Source organism: Geotrypetes seraphini, chromosome 3 (assembly GCF_902459505.1).
Source record: "Geotrypetes seraphini chromosome 3, aGeoSer1.1, whole genome shotgun sequence".
In the NCBI taxonomy this organism is placed as follows: Eukaryota; Metazoa; Chordata; class Amphibia; order Gymnophiona; family Dermophiidae; genus Geotrypetes; species Geotrypetes seraphini.
In genome coordinates, this window is record NC_047086.1 from 31114621 (window position 1) to 31127173 (window position 12553).

The following is a 12553-nucleotide window of genomic DNA, read 5'->3' on the forward strand; positions in this document are numbered from 1 at the left end:
CTGGGGGGGATGTAGGATCGCGGGGGGGGGGGGGTGACGCGAGCGGGGGGGGAGGATGCCGGTTCGCAGGGGGGATGCCGGACCGGAATGAAAAAAAAAAATTGTATAACGCGCTCACAAGATTAACGCGTACGGTTATGCACGGTTTGTAAAATTGTGTATAACGTGCGCGTTATATGCGTGAAAATACGGTAATTCATAGAATCTCCTATAAGATAGCCTTACTTACTCATAAAATACTCATAAATAAAGCCCCGACATTTCTGGAAAGATATTTAATACTTTACTCCCCATTTAAATCGTTAAGATCAGAGGAAAAAGCCCTATTAATAGTTCCCTCTTTAAAAGTGATCTACTCCAGGAGAGACATGATTTTTTCTGTTGCGGCCCCCCAAATCTGGAACTTACTTCCAATTAACCTAAGAGAGGAAAAATTACTGAATAAATTTAAAAGCCTTCTAAAGGGCTGGCTTTTGAAAGATGCTTTTCAATAAACCGGCTTTATTATACTCGAGGGCAGGGTGTGGAGGTTCACTGAAATAGGTGGAATCTGTTCTTTGAAATATGTGGGTACTTTTTTCCCATCCTGTGTATATTAAACCTTATACTGATTTTATTTACTGTCTTATTTTTTAATATTGTATTTTATACTGCCCTCTTCCCTAATGTATTAATGTCTAGTAGTATTTTATGTGATGTATGTGGATTTTATTATTTTTATTCGATTTGTTATTTGCTGTAAATCGCATCGAAATATGATTTTGCGATCAAATCAAAGAATTTATTAAACTTGAAACTTAATCCCCCCATTGCTAGATTGTGAGCCCGCCGGGACAGAGAGGGAAAAATGCTTGAGTACCTGAATAAATTCATGTAAACCGTTCTGAGCTCCCTGGGAGAACGGTATAGAAAATTGAATGAATAAATAAATAAAAAGGATATCAAGGTGGCAAAACAATGTGACAAGGCGGTGGCTGCAGCCAGAAGGATGCTAGTCTGCCTAGAGAGAGGTAACCAGCAGAAGATTGGAGGTGTTGATGTAGGGTTGATCCCTAGAGTTGCTCCCAGGCCCGCCCTAGCCCCGCCCCCGCTCTTTGCTCTGGTTGGGCAGGAGGGCATGCGTGGATGACCTCTCGCTCGACACAATTTCGGGGGAAAGCGTTTCCACAAACCTGGGCAAAGTCTGGGGAAATCCGGATGTCTGATAACCCTATGTTGAGGCCCCAGTGTAAGTCATCGATTAGGCCCCCGTTTGGAATATCGTGTTTAGTTTTGGAGGCCCTGTCTTGCTAAAGATGTAAAAAGACTTGAAGCGGTTCAGAGAAAAGAGACGAAATGATATGCAGTTTGGTGGAAATTCTACTGCTATTACTACTTATCACTTGTATAGGGTTGAAAGGCGTACACAGCACTGTACAATCTGACATTTATAGACAGTCCCTGCTCGGAAGAGCTTACAATCTAACTTGGACAGACAGACATGTTTTCCCGTCCTGTAGATGTTCTTATGGGATTTTGTCTTTCCATCTTGTAGGATGAATTTAAAAGAAGGTTTTAATAATAATAATAATAATAACTTTATTTTTCTATACCGCCATAGTCAGGCGACTTCTAGGCGGTTTACAATGTAAGAAGGCTGGACATTCAGCGAATAACAAAGGTCTTAGTACAGTACAATGCTAATACAATACAATAATGATACCGTTAGTTAATTGTCTTATTGTGTTTGTCTTGTTGAAACTTGTTTAGCATTTTTAAATATGTATGCATGTAATTTTGTAAACCACATAGTTTTTAGGTGGTATATAAATTTTTAAATAAATAAATGTAGGGTTGGGGATGCAGAACCCAAGGTGAAAGGAGTTAGGAGTTGAAAGCACTCTCAAAGAGGAGGTTCTTTTAGCTGGGCCTTGAACTGCTAAGTTAATTGAAACATGGCATTAAAAGTGGCAAAGCTAGGCGGGGGGGGGGGGGGGTTGAATGGCATGCTGTACCGCTGAAGTTGTGGGTGCAGGTGGAACAGGGATTGATGGGAAGTTATTTAGGGGAGCCAGGATTTGGGGTCCCTGATGTGGGTGGATTTGGGGGAAAGGGATTTTGGGACTATTCCTAATCCGTTTACCAGGTGGACGTTGAGAGTTTGGAAAGGGTTTGCCAGGCAAGTGTTGGGCCGAGCTAAGGGGTTACACCGCCTCTCCTTGAAATTTGCATCTGATTTTATACTGGGGAGAGGGGGGGGGGCTCTATAAGAGGTGGGAGAGAAGAGGGCTGCAGTACTTTGGCCAATTCCTGGAAGGGGAGTCCATTTGGGCCTTCCCGGTGATGCACACTATGTTTCAGCTGGAATCTGGGGACTTTTTCCTTTATTTGCAAGTGAAAAGCTATCTCATGCAGGCGCATCAGTCTGATCCTACCACATATACAAGTTCAGAATTTGAGCGATTGCTTGGAATGCCTGTGCACAGGGGATGTATATCTAAGTTGTATCACATGATACATAGGGACAGAGGGCACAAACCGGCCTATATATTGGCCTGGGAAGCTGATTTGGGGCTAGTCCTGGAGGAGGAGCTTTGGGGCCGGGTAATGCATAGGATTTAGCATGTGGCTCAGTTCTCCTGTTGTGGCGGAAAATGCTCTGAAACTGTTAGTGAGGTGGTATATGACACCTGTTACCTTGTGTAAAATATCTTCCACCTCTAGTGATCTTTGCTGGAGGGGGTGTGGGCAACGGGGTACATTCATCCATATGTGGTGGGGCTGCCCAGAGATTCAGAGACCTATTGGGGACAGATATTCAGGTATGTGGGGACCCTTCTTCAGGTACCACTAGAGGTGAGGGCAGACGTAGCGCTCCTGGGGGATGCCCACGGGAGGGGTAGATGATACTCAGGACAAATTGGCTCAGTTAGCCTTCACTGTGGCACAGTTGACTGTGGCTTGCTATTGGAAGAGTGCGTTTGGGCTGGGTTGGGTATGTGATAGATATCGGCTCTCGGCCTTGTTGGCACAGTCATGACAACAATATGTGGATATTTGGGGTAGATTTTTGCCAGTGGAGGGTTTGGAATTGGGAAAGGAAGCTGGGGTGTTGGAGGAGGCTTGGGAGAGGGGGGGGGGTTGGTCACACTGGTGTTGTCTCTTGTTTAGTCTTCTTGGGTTGATATACGTGATGTCTAGCTCTACTTGCTGTATTGAAGGTGCTTCTTTCTGTGTAGGGAATTGCTGGGGAAATGGAGTCTAGGGATTATGTCTTTTTCTCTTGTTTACCTACTGTTGTGGGAGGGGGGATGGTGCGGGGTTGGGGAGTTCTTCAAAACTGGGGAAGGGTGAGAGTGGGTGTGCTGCTGACTACGTATATTGTTTTTGCTGAGTGTATTGTGCGCGCCTACTCTTCTAAATAAAAAAAAATTACAAAAAAAGTGGCAAAGCTTAAGCGCCTACCGACGCCTAAAAAAGTAGGTGTGGCCAATGCCAGTAGTGGCTTCAGGCAGGCTAAAGTAGCTACCTAGTTGCGATTCATGCCAAGTGGCTGAAATGTAGGCCCCGAAAAACACGGACCTACATTTCAGCCGTCTATCTATGCAACTAAAGCCAGCCCACAGCTGCCATAAGCTGATCGTGGCAGGGGAATTTATCCCCAATCAGCTAAGCTGACAGGACTCCTCAAAGCTATGGCTTTAGGGAGTCCTGCTGGCTCAGCTGATCAAGGGGAGGGGGGGGGGAATTCCCCTGCCATGATCAGCTGAGCTGGCTGTGGCGAACAGAGGATCCCCTCTAAAATCATCAGTAGGGCTTCCAACTTCCTCCTGCCTGTTACCCCGTAATCCCCTCCCTATAAATCAGCAGGAGGGATGCCCACTCCCTCCTGCCTGCCACATGTAAACCCCCTCCCCCCCGAAATTGGCAGGAGGAATGCCCACTCTCTAGTGCAGGAGAAACCCCCCCAACACCAATGACACCCAACCTGGACAACTCCTGGCCTTTTTAAAACCCCAGCACCTGACTCCAACACCCCCCTGAACCCCTAACACTCCACTCAACACTCCTGACACTCTGACAGCCCCCCCCAACCCTGTACCTTAAATAAAAAAAACGGCAGGAGGGATGACCACTCCCTCTTGCTGGCAGGCCTGCCTCTTCAAAATGGCTGGCCTTCCCCTTCCTGGTGCATCATGGGATGAACTGGGGAGGGACCTAAGGTTCTGACTGGATCAAGCACCTAAGGCCCCATGAGAAATGTAGGCACAAGTTAATCCCCTAGTTTACTTTTTTTTTGCTGCTGATTTTTGTTTTTGTCACTTAACTGGATTTCTATTATTTATTTCTTCAGCAATAAACATACCTCTTCACCTAACTCCCCCACCCACGACCGATAGATTACAAAGATGTATATTGATACAAAATCCACGGTACGTGTTACATTAGGATAAAACCTTGTATTAAAGAACCTTGCACTATAACTATGGCAAATTGCAACATGTAAACTGTATATTATGTATAAGGGTATTAGATCCCTAGTATGTGACAAAGACATGTACTGTAAAAATAGCAAATTGTAACCTAACTGTATATTATATACTAATGTTTAAGCCCGTTACATTAACGGGTGCTGGTAAAGCCTCCTTCCATCACATGTCCCCTATTTTCAGACCCAGCTCCAGCTCCAAACCCATTTTCACCCCCCCAGCCCCCTTCTCCCATATTTTCCCTTTTAGCCCCAGCCTCCTTTTCTCACCAGCAGCATTTCCCTCCCCACCCCACTTCCCTGTGCAGTAGCAGCAGCAGCATACTCTCACTCTCCATTTCCCTGTGCAGCAGCAGCATTTCCCTCCCCCACCCCACTTCCCTGTGCAATAGCACCTCTTCCGTGCTCCCCCGTCCCTCTTCCCTGCTCCCCCTGTCCATCAGCACCTTTTCCCTGCTCTCCCTGTCCATCTTCCCTGCTCCCCTTGTCCAGCAGCACCCATTCCCTGCTCCCCCTGTCCCTCTTCCTTGCTCCCCCGGTCCAGCAGCACCTCTTCCCTGCTCCCTCTGTCCCTCTTCCTTGCTTCCCCGGTCCAGCAGCACCCCTTACTTGCTCCCCCGGGTCCTGCTCCCCCTGTCCCTCTTCCTTGCTCCCCCAGGTCCAGTAGCACCTCTTCCTTGCTCCCCCAGGTCCAGTAGCACCTCTTCCCTGCTCCTCCGGTCTAGCATGGTCGTTTGCAGCCTGGTGAGGATTGCAGCCAGCTTTTGCGAACCTCGCAGGCCACTCTGCATTTCGATAGCACGTTCCCTCTGACGCGATCGCGTACGTCAGAGGAAACGTGCTACCGAAGTGCTGTGTGATCTGCAATGTTTGCTACAGCCGGCCGCAATCCTCACCAGGCTCCTTTGAAGGCGTCAGCAGCAGTTGGTGAGTGAGGGTGGGAGGGGGGAAGCTCCAGAGTGTTCCCTGCCACCATGTCCTATAATAGAATTCGGCGCGCTTAGGGTTTTATTATTATTGATGTTAACCTGTAACCCGTTCTGAGCTCTTTGGAGTAAATGGGATCGAAAATGAATTAAATAAATAAATACCCCACTTTTACAAAACCGCTATAGCGTTTTGTAGCGCAGGCCGGCGCGATGAATGCTCTGCACTGCTCCCAATGCTCATAAAGTTACTATGAGCGTCGGGAGCAGTGCAGAGCATTCAGCGCACTGGCTGCGCTAAAAAATCCCAAAAAACGCAATCGTGGTTTTGTAAAAAGGGTGTATGTGTGTGTAAATTTTGATTGGGAAATTTCTTTTCTACTCGTGCGTCCTTTACCTTTTACACTGAATTCAGTATAGGAAAGACTTCTGTTGTAGGTATTAGTCTGAGCAGCAAAAATATATTTTGGAAAGCATGCACAGGAAATCTCAGGACTTAGCCAAGAGATTGCAGCATCTAGTGCAGAATATCAGCTCGTATTTTTGCTTCCCACATGCCATCTTTCAACCTCAGTTCCTTTTCTTGGCTATTTATTCTTTCTGTTTCTCTATTTTTAAGCTCGAGGAGCATGGAGATTAAGTGACAAAAGCTAAATTTGCAATCATTTTTTACATTCCATGTTCGCTCCAACAAACGCTCATTTCCTAGTAAACCAGTCTCCGAGTACAGATGATGCAGATTTCTGAAAAGGAATTCATCATCAGGGCCCCATTGTTGCAGCCCTGGACACTCTCCAGAATGTTTCTGATGAAGAGACAATGATTGCTTTAGGAAGAAGAAAAATGTTCCATTTTCTAAAGGATGCTAATAAATCCTGTAATACTGGGAGCCAGAGAGCAGGGCTGGATTGACTGTTCATAGCCATAGGTGGTGACTCATCTTGGCCCTCGGTTGCAGAGTCTTTTAAGGCGATTGGCCAATGGGTAACTTGGGGCTCCTTTTACGCAGGCGTGTTAGGGCCTTAACACGCAGAATAGCGCGCACTAAAATGCCACGCGCGCCAGATGCTACCGCCTCCTCATGAGCTGGCGGTAGTTTTTCGGCTAGCGTGCGCTAATCTGGTGCATGGGCTAAAAACGCTAGCGCACCTTCGTAAAAGGAGCCCTTGGTGGCAAAGATAAGCGGAAGACAGAGGTTTCTCCGTTTTATTAGTCGTGTTCATGTATTGCCGAGAACAGTGTCCCTCAAACTGTGTGCCATGACTCAGGGCTCCTTTTATCAAGGTGCGGTAGGCGGTTAACACACGGAATACCGCGTGTTCAACCGCCTGCTGCGCTAGTCACTAACGCCTCCATTGACGAGGTGTTAGTTTTTTGGCGTGCCGCGGGGGTTAGCGCGTGATGAAAGCAGCCCACAGTGTGCCCCGAAGAGATTCCGGGTGTGCCACCAAAGATTTCAGAATTTTGCTTTGTTTAAAAAAAAATTCCCTTCATAAGTATATACTAGAATAGATGACATGTACTTTGCGTACGCAAGAGTGCCAATGTTATGAGTGTCTGCACGCATAAGGATACAACCACCCATACAACCATCATTCTTTGGTGTGATAGGTCCTTGAAAATTTTTATTCTTTATGCAGTAGTTATCCTAACTTGAGCAACAAAGCAATCAAGGATTTGCCACCGTTTGGATTTTCATATCTTTGCGAGCCTGGATTTTCAGCTCTGACAGAAATTAAATCGAAAAAGAGAGAATGACTGCGGATGGTGGACGATGAAACGCGTGTTTGCTTGTCGACTATTGAGCCGTGTTTTGAATTAATATGCACTCAAAAACAAGCTCATCCTTCGCATTGATTAATAATTCTATTCTATGTACTTTAGTTTCACCGTTGTTACAATTACCCATAAATTAAATTACCCATACATTAAATAAATAACTTTCAATTTTAATTTTTTGGTTTTGCAGTTTTATAATTTCAGTTATAATGTGCTGAGAAAAACATTTGCTCTGTTTAGTGTGCCAGAGTTAAAAAAATAAAAAAGCTTGAGACACTGGCCTAGAAACTAACGGAGAAGCTTTATATTCTACAGTTAGTGCTTTTCTTCAATGTGTATTCTGCAAAGCGTGTATCATAAAAACAGTGTGTAAGAGTCAGCTTTCCTACCAAGCTTTAATGAAGGCTGTTGTGTGTTCACAGATTTTTTGCCCCCCCCCCCTCCCTGCCTATCCTTACTAGAAACAAGTCATTTGGCCATTTGAATGAACTTTAGAATAGACCATAAGAACATAAGAACTGCCATCTCCGGATCAGATCTTGGGTCCATTAAGTCTGCTCACGCGGAGGCCCAGCCAGGTATAACCTGGCGAAGAAAAAATTAGTCACCCGTATCCTTCTATGCTTCTGTCGAGTAGATGTGCATCTAACTTGCCCTTAAAACCAAGAACGGTGGGTTCCGCAACAACCTCCACCGGGAGAGCGTTCCAGGTGTCCACCACTCGCTGCGTAAAGCAGAACTTCCTGGCATTTGTCCTGGGCTTGTCCCCCCTCAGCTTCAGTCCATGACCTCTTGTTCTGGTCACATTTGACATCGTAAATAACTTTTTATCCTGCTCTATCTTGTCGATTCCTTTTATTATCTATAGTGCTATAGTGGCAGTGAGTTTTTTTCCTGGCACAGTTTGCATCATTATTCATCATAAAAAAATAGCTTCGGTTATGTGCAGACCATTTTCTTTAAAGAATGAACAATTGACTGCTGTCTCTGTAAGCAGGCAGGCGGAGGTGGGGGGGGGGGGGGGTAGGGAAGAAAAACAGAGATGAAGAACATTGTCAAAGACGGGGTTTTGCAGAGCTGCCAGACATGCTTGGAACAAAAGTCCATTTAAATAACCAACTGCATAGGCCCATCTAGTGTTGTCGAGACATGCCTTGACATCTTCCAGCAGACTCCAAATGAAGCCCTTGGATGAAGGAGCAGCTGCAGACAGGTCCATGCCTAAGGATAATTCACTGAAATAGGTTTGCACAGAAAACAATTTTAGCTTTATAAACAGAATAGAATGTCATCGAAGGTGCAAATGTCTCTAGAAACCTCTCATTTGGCAGCTCACAAAAAAAGCCTCTCGTTCGTTCTTTCCCAAATAAATGCCATCTGTGCTATAAAAAGCCTCCAAACAAACCGTGTAGAGACCGGCACCTTTTATACTAATCGATATCTTCAGGCATGAGCTTTCAGGGACATGGTTTCAAAACTTGGTTAGTCCATAAGAGGCCTATAATTCAAAAGATTTTCAACAAATCTTGGATTTTGAAAATACATCCCATCACCCTCCCTCCCAATTGATCTTATAAATTCTATTTGATCCGCTCATTAGCCAAAGCACTCAGAACATTCCGGGGAGAGTGTGGCGCAGTGGTTAAAGCTACAGCCTCAGCACCTTGGGTGCACCTTGTGACCCTGGTCAAGTCACTTAATCCCCCTATTGTCCCAGGTACACTAGATAGATTGTGAGCCCACCGAGACAGGCTTGAGTACCTGAATAAACTCATGTAAACCATTCTGAACTCCCCTGGGAGAACATAGTGTGACAAGTTTCAGCCTCTGATAAGCAGAGCTGGTATTGTGACATCATAAGCCCTCATTCCACCAATAAGAGACAACCTTATGAGAGATACAACAATGGCTTCATTGTTCTATACTTGGCTCACTTTGACTACATTTTGATTTCTAGAGTAGCACAGTGGTTAAAGCTACAGCCTCAGCACCCTGCGGTTGAGGGTTCAAATCCATGCTGCTCCTTGTGACCCTGGGCAAGTCACTTAATCCCCCCATTGCCCCAAGTACATTAGATAGATTGTGAGCTTACCAGGATGAATAGGGAAAATGCTTGAAGTACCTGTATATAAACTGCTTTGAGTGTGGTTGTAAAACTACAAAAAGGCAATATAGAAGTCCCAGGCCCTTTCCCCGATGTCATAATGCCTCATCCCACCAATGCCTAAGAGCCAACCTTCTCAGTGATGTCACAATGGTTTCATTGCTCTATACTTGGCTCACTTCTAATATTGTATTGGAGGAGAGTGTGGCGCAGTGGTTAAAGCTACAGCCTCAGCATCTTGAGGTTGTGGGTTCAAACCCACGCTGCTCCTTGTGCCCCAGGGCAAGTCACTTAATCCCCCCATTGCCCCAGGTACATTAGACAGAATTTGAGCCTGCTGGGACAGAGAGGGAAAAATACCTTGAGTACCTGAATAAACTCATGTAAACTGTTCTGAGTTCTCCTGGGAGAACGGTATTGAAAATGGAATAAATAAATAAATAAAATTGAGCTAGGCAGCCCTGATACTTCAGCACTGTCCAGTTAACAATCTAAGGGGCATAGTTTCTAGCATGTGCTACTATTAACATGTGCTACTTAGGGTTGCCAGATTTCTTGCCCCGTTCTGCCACCAGTCCCACCCCCTAGCTCCGCCCTGTTCCCCAGTCCTACCCCCACATGAACCTCTTCGAGCTGGAAGGCCACATTTGGATGCCTTCGTGCACGGACGTCGATGCAATGATGTCGTGCATGCGTACGATGTCATCACAGTGACGGCCGCACGTGGACAAAGCTCAGGACTTCCAAAACCTGTACAAACTGCTGGATTTTGGAAATTCCTTCGGGTGCCTGGACAGATCCCATTTTATGCAATAAGACCTAGTTGCTAGTAACTGGGGTTAACAACGAACCAACATATCTTAACGGGAGCCCATGTTGATAACGCCCCTGTTAATTAAGAAAAAAAGAAATATCTCTAGAAACTGAAATCACTGTTGTATGTCATATGAGTGAGCCAAGTCTAGAGGGCAGCCTACCTGAATCGAAAATGATTTTCAAGGGTGATGATGTGGAGGAACGGAAAGAAATCTCGGTGAATCTGGAAGGTATACTAAGCCAAACTGACAGGCTAAAAAGTGGTAAATCACCTGGACTGGATGGTATATGTTCCAGGGTACTAAAAGAAATCAAACATGAAATTGCGGACTTGCTGTTAGTGATCTGAAACCTGTCGCTAAAATTGTCTGTAGTACCTGAAGACTGGCCAATGTTACGCCGATTTTGAAAAGGGTTACAGGGGAGATCGGTAAGCCTGACTTCAGGGCCGGGCAAAATAGTGGAAACAATTATATACATTTGCACATGCAATTGGGTGTGTCAGGGGCACTCTGTAAAGCTACACTTGGAATTACAGGATACTGTCTAACTCGGGTGCCAGCATTTACACCAGCTTTCAGCAGGCATAAAGTCAGTGCCTAAAAATTAGGCTTGGGATCCACGTTATGAGTTAGGGTGCAGGCTTTATCTGACAATTTTGTTTTTTTAAAAAAATTCTTTATTAATTTTCAAACTTTGACAGTGTATTACAATTAATATGACTTTAACAGATTGCATAAAATACACCATATTACACACAATATTAAAGAAAACATCCATTTCCCCCCTCCTCCCAATTATGAATATATTAAATCATATTATTTATTACAATATTATAATTAAATATTTTTAAACTCCCCCCACCCTGGATGTGTAAGGAAAACTAAGACATATAAGATATATCTCTATTATTGTATGTTAACAAATGCAGTCAATGGGCTCCATACTTTTTTAAATGTATTGCTACGACCCAAGCATTCCGCATTCATTCTTTCATATTTATATGTATTACACACAGTTGCCCACCAGAATGTGTAGTTAAGTCTGTCATAACATTTTTCAGTTCCTTGTGATCATTTGGATGGCTATTCCTGTCATGATCAATAAAAGACGGCTCTTGTAATTATCCAAAACAGGCTTTACCTGTAACAACGTACCACAAATTATGGTTTCATAAGATATAGGAATAGATGATTCAAGAATAATACTTTTCTGTCCCCAAATTGACCTCCAGAAATTAAGTATCAGTGGACAAAAATATAACATATGATCAAGAGTCCCTATATTAATATGACAATGCCAGTATCTATTTCCTTGGAAAAGCGGAGAGTTAGAGGGGTCATGATAGAAACTTACAAGATCATGAAGGGTATAGAAAAGGTAGAGAGGGACAGATTCTTCAGACTTGCGGGGGTAACAATAACAAGAGGGCACTAAAGGAAATTGAAGAGAGACAGATTCAGAACAAATGCTAGGAAGTTCTTCTTCACTCAGAGGGTGGTGGACACCTGGAACGCGCTTCCAGAGGAGGTGGTAGAGCAGAGTACGATTTTGGGGTTCAAAAAGGGATTGGACGAATTCCTAAAGGAAAAGGGAATTGAGGGGTATGGTTAGAGGGATACTATACAAGGCAAAATGTTGTATGTAAAAGATCACTAACAGGTCTTTGACCTAGAGGGCCGCCGCGGGAGCGGGCTGCTGGGCACGATGGACCTATGGTCTGACTCAGCAGAGGCGATTCTTATGTTCTTATGTTCTTAATTATCTATTTTTTGTAATCTAACTGGGGTCCAAAAAATCTTATGTAATAAAAATAACCATGTTCGTCTCATAGATGCTGACGCTGTACATTTCAACCTCCAAGTCCAAATTCGTGGCCATCGAAATACAGAAATGTACTGTTTTATCTCGATGCTCCAAATGTCTCTAAGACTATTTTTTGTCTTTTTATTCAAGAATTGAGAAATTAATTTGTACCACTGGGCAGCCTGATGTCCTACTAGATCTGCTTGGTAGCAAAGTATCTGCAAGCTATAATAATTTTTTTAGTTTTTCCATTCAGGGAACCCACTCTGGATGGCCTGCTTCGGTGACGGGACTAAATCGCGTGAGACAATGGCGCGCCGACAACTGAGCGCAAGGTTGACGGCGCGCTGAAGAAAAGCACTATTTTAAAGGGCTCCAACGGGGGTGGGTAGGGGGGAACCCCCCCACTTTACTTAACAGACATTGCGCTGGCGTTGTGGGGGGTTTGGGGGGTTGTAATCCCCCACAATATACTTAAAACTGAACTTTTTCCTTAAAAAACAGGCAAAAAGTTCGGTTTCAAGTATAATGAGGGGGGTTACAACCCCCCAAACCCCCCACAACGCCAGCGCGATGTCTGTTAAGTAAAATAGGGGGGTTCCCCACCAACACCCCCTGTCGGAACCCTTTATAATAGTGCTTTTCTTCAGCGTG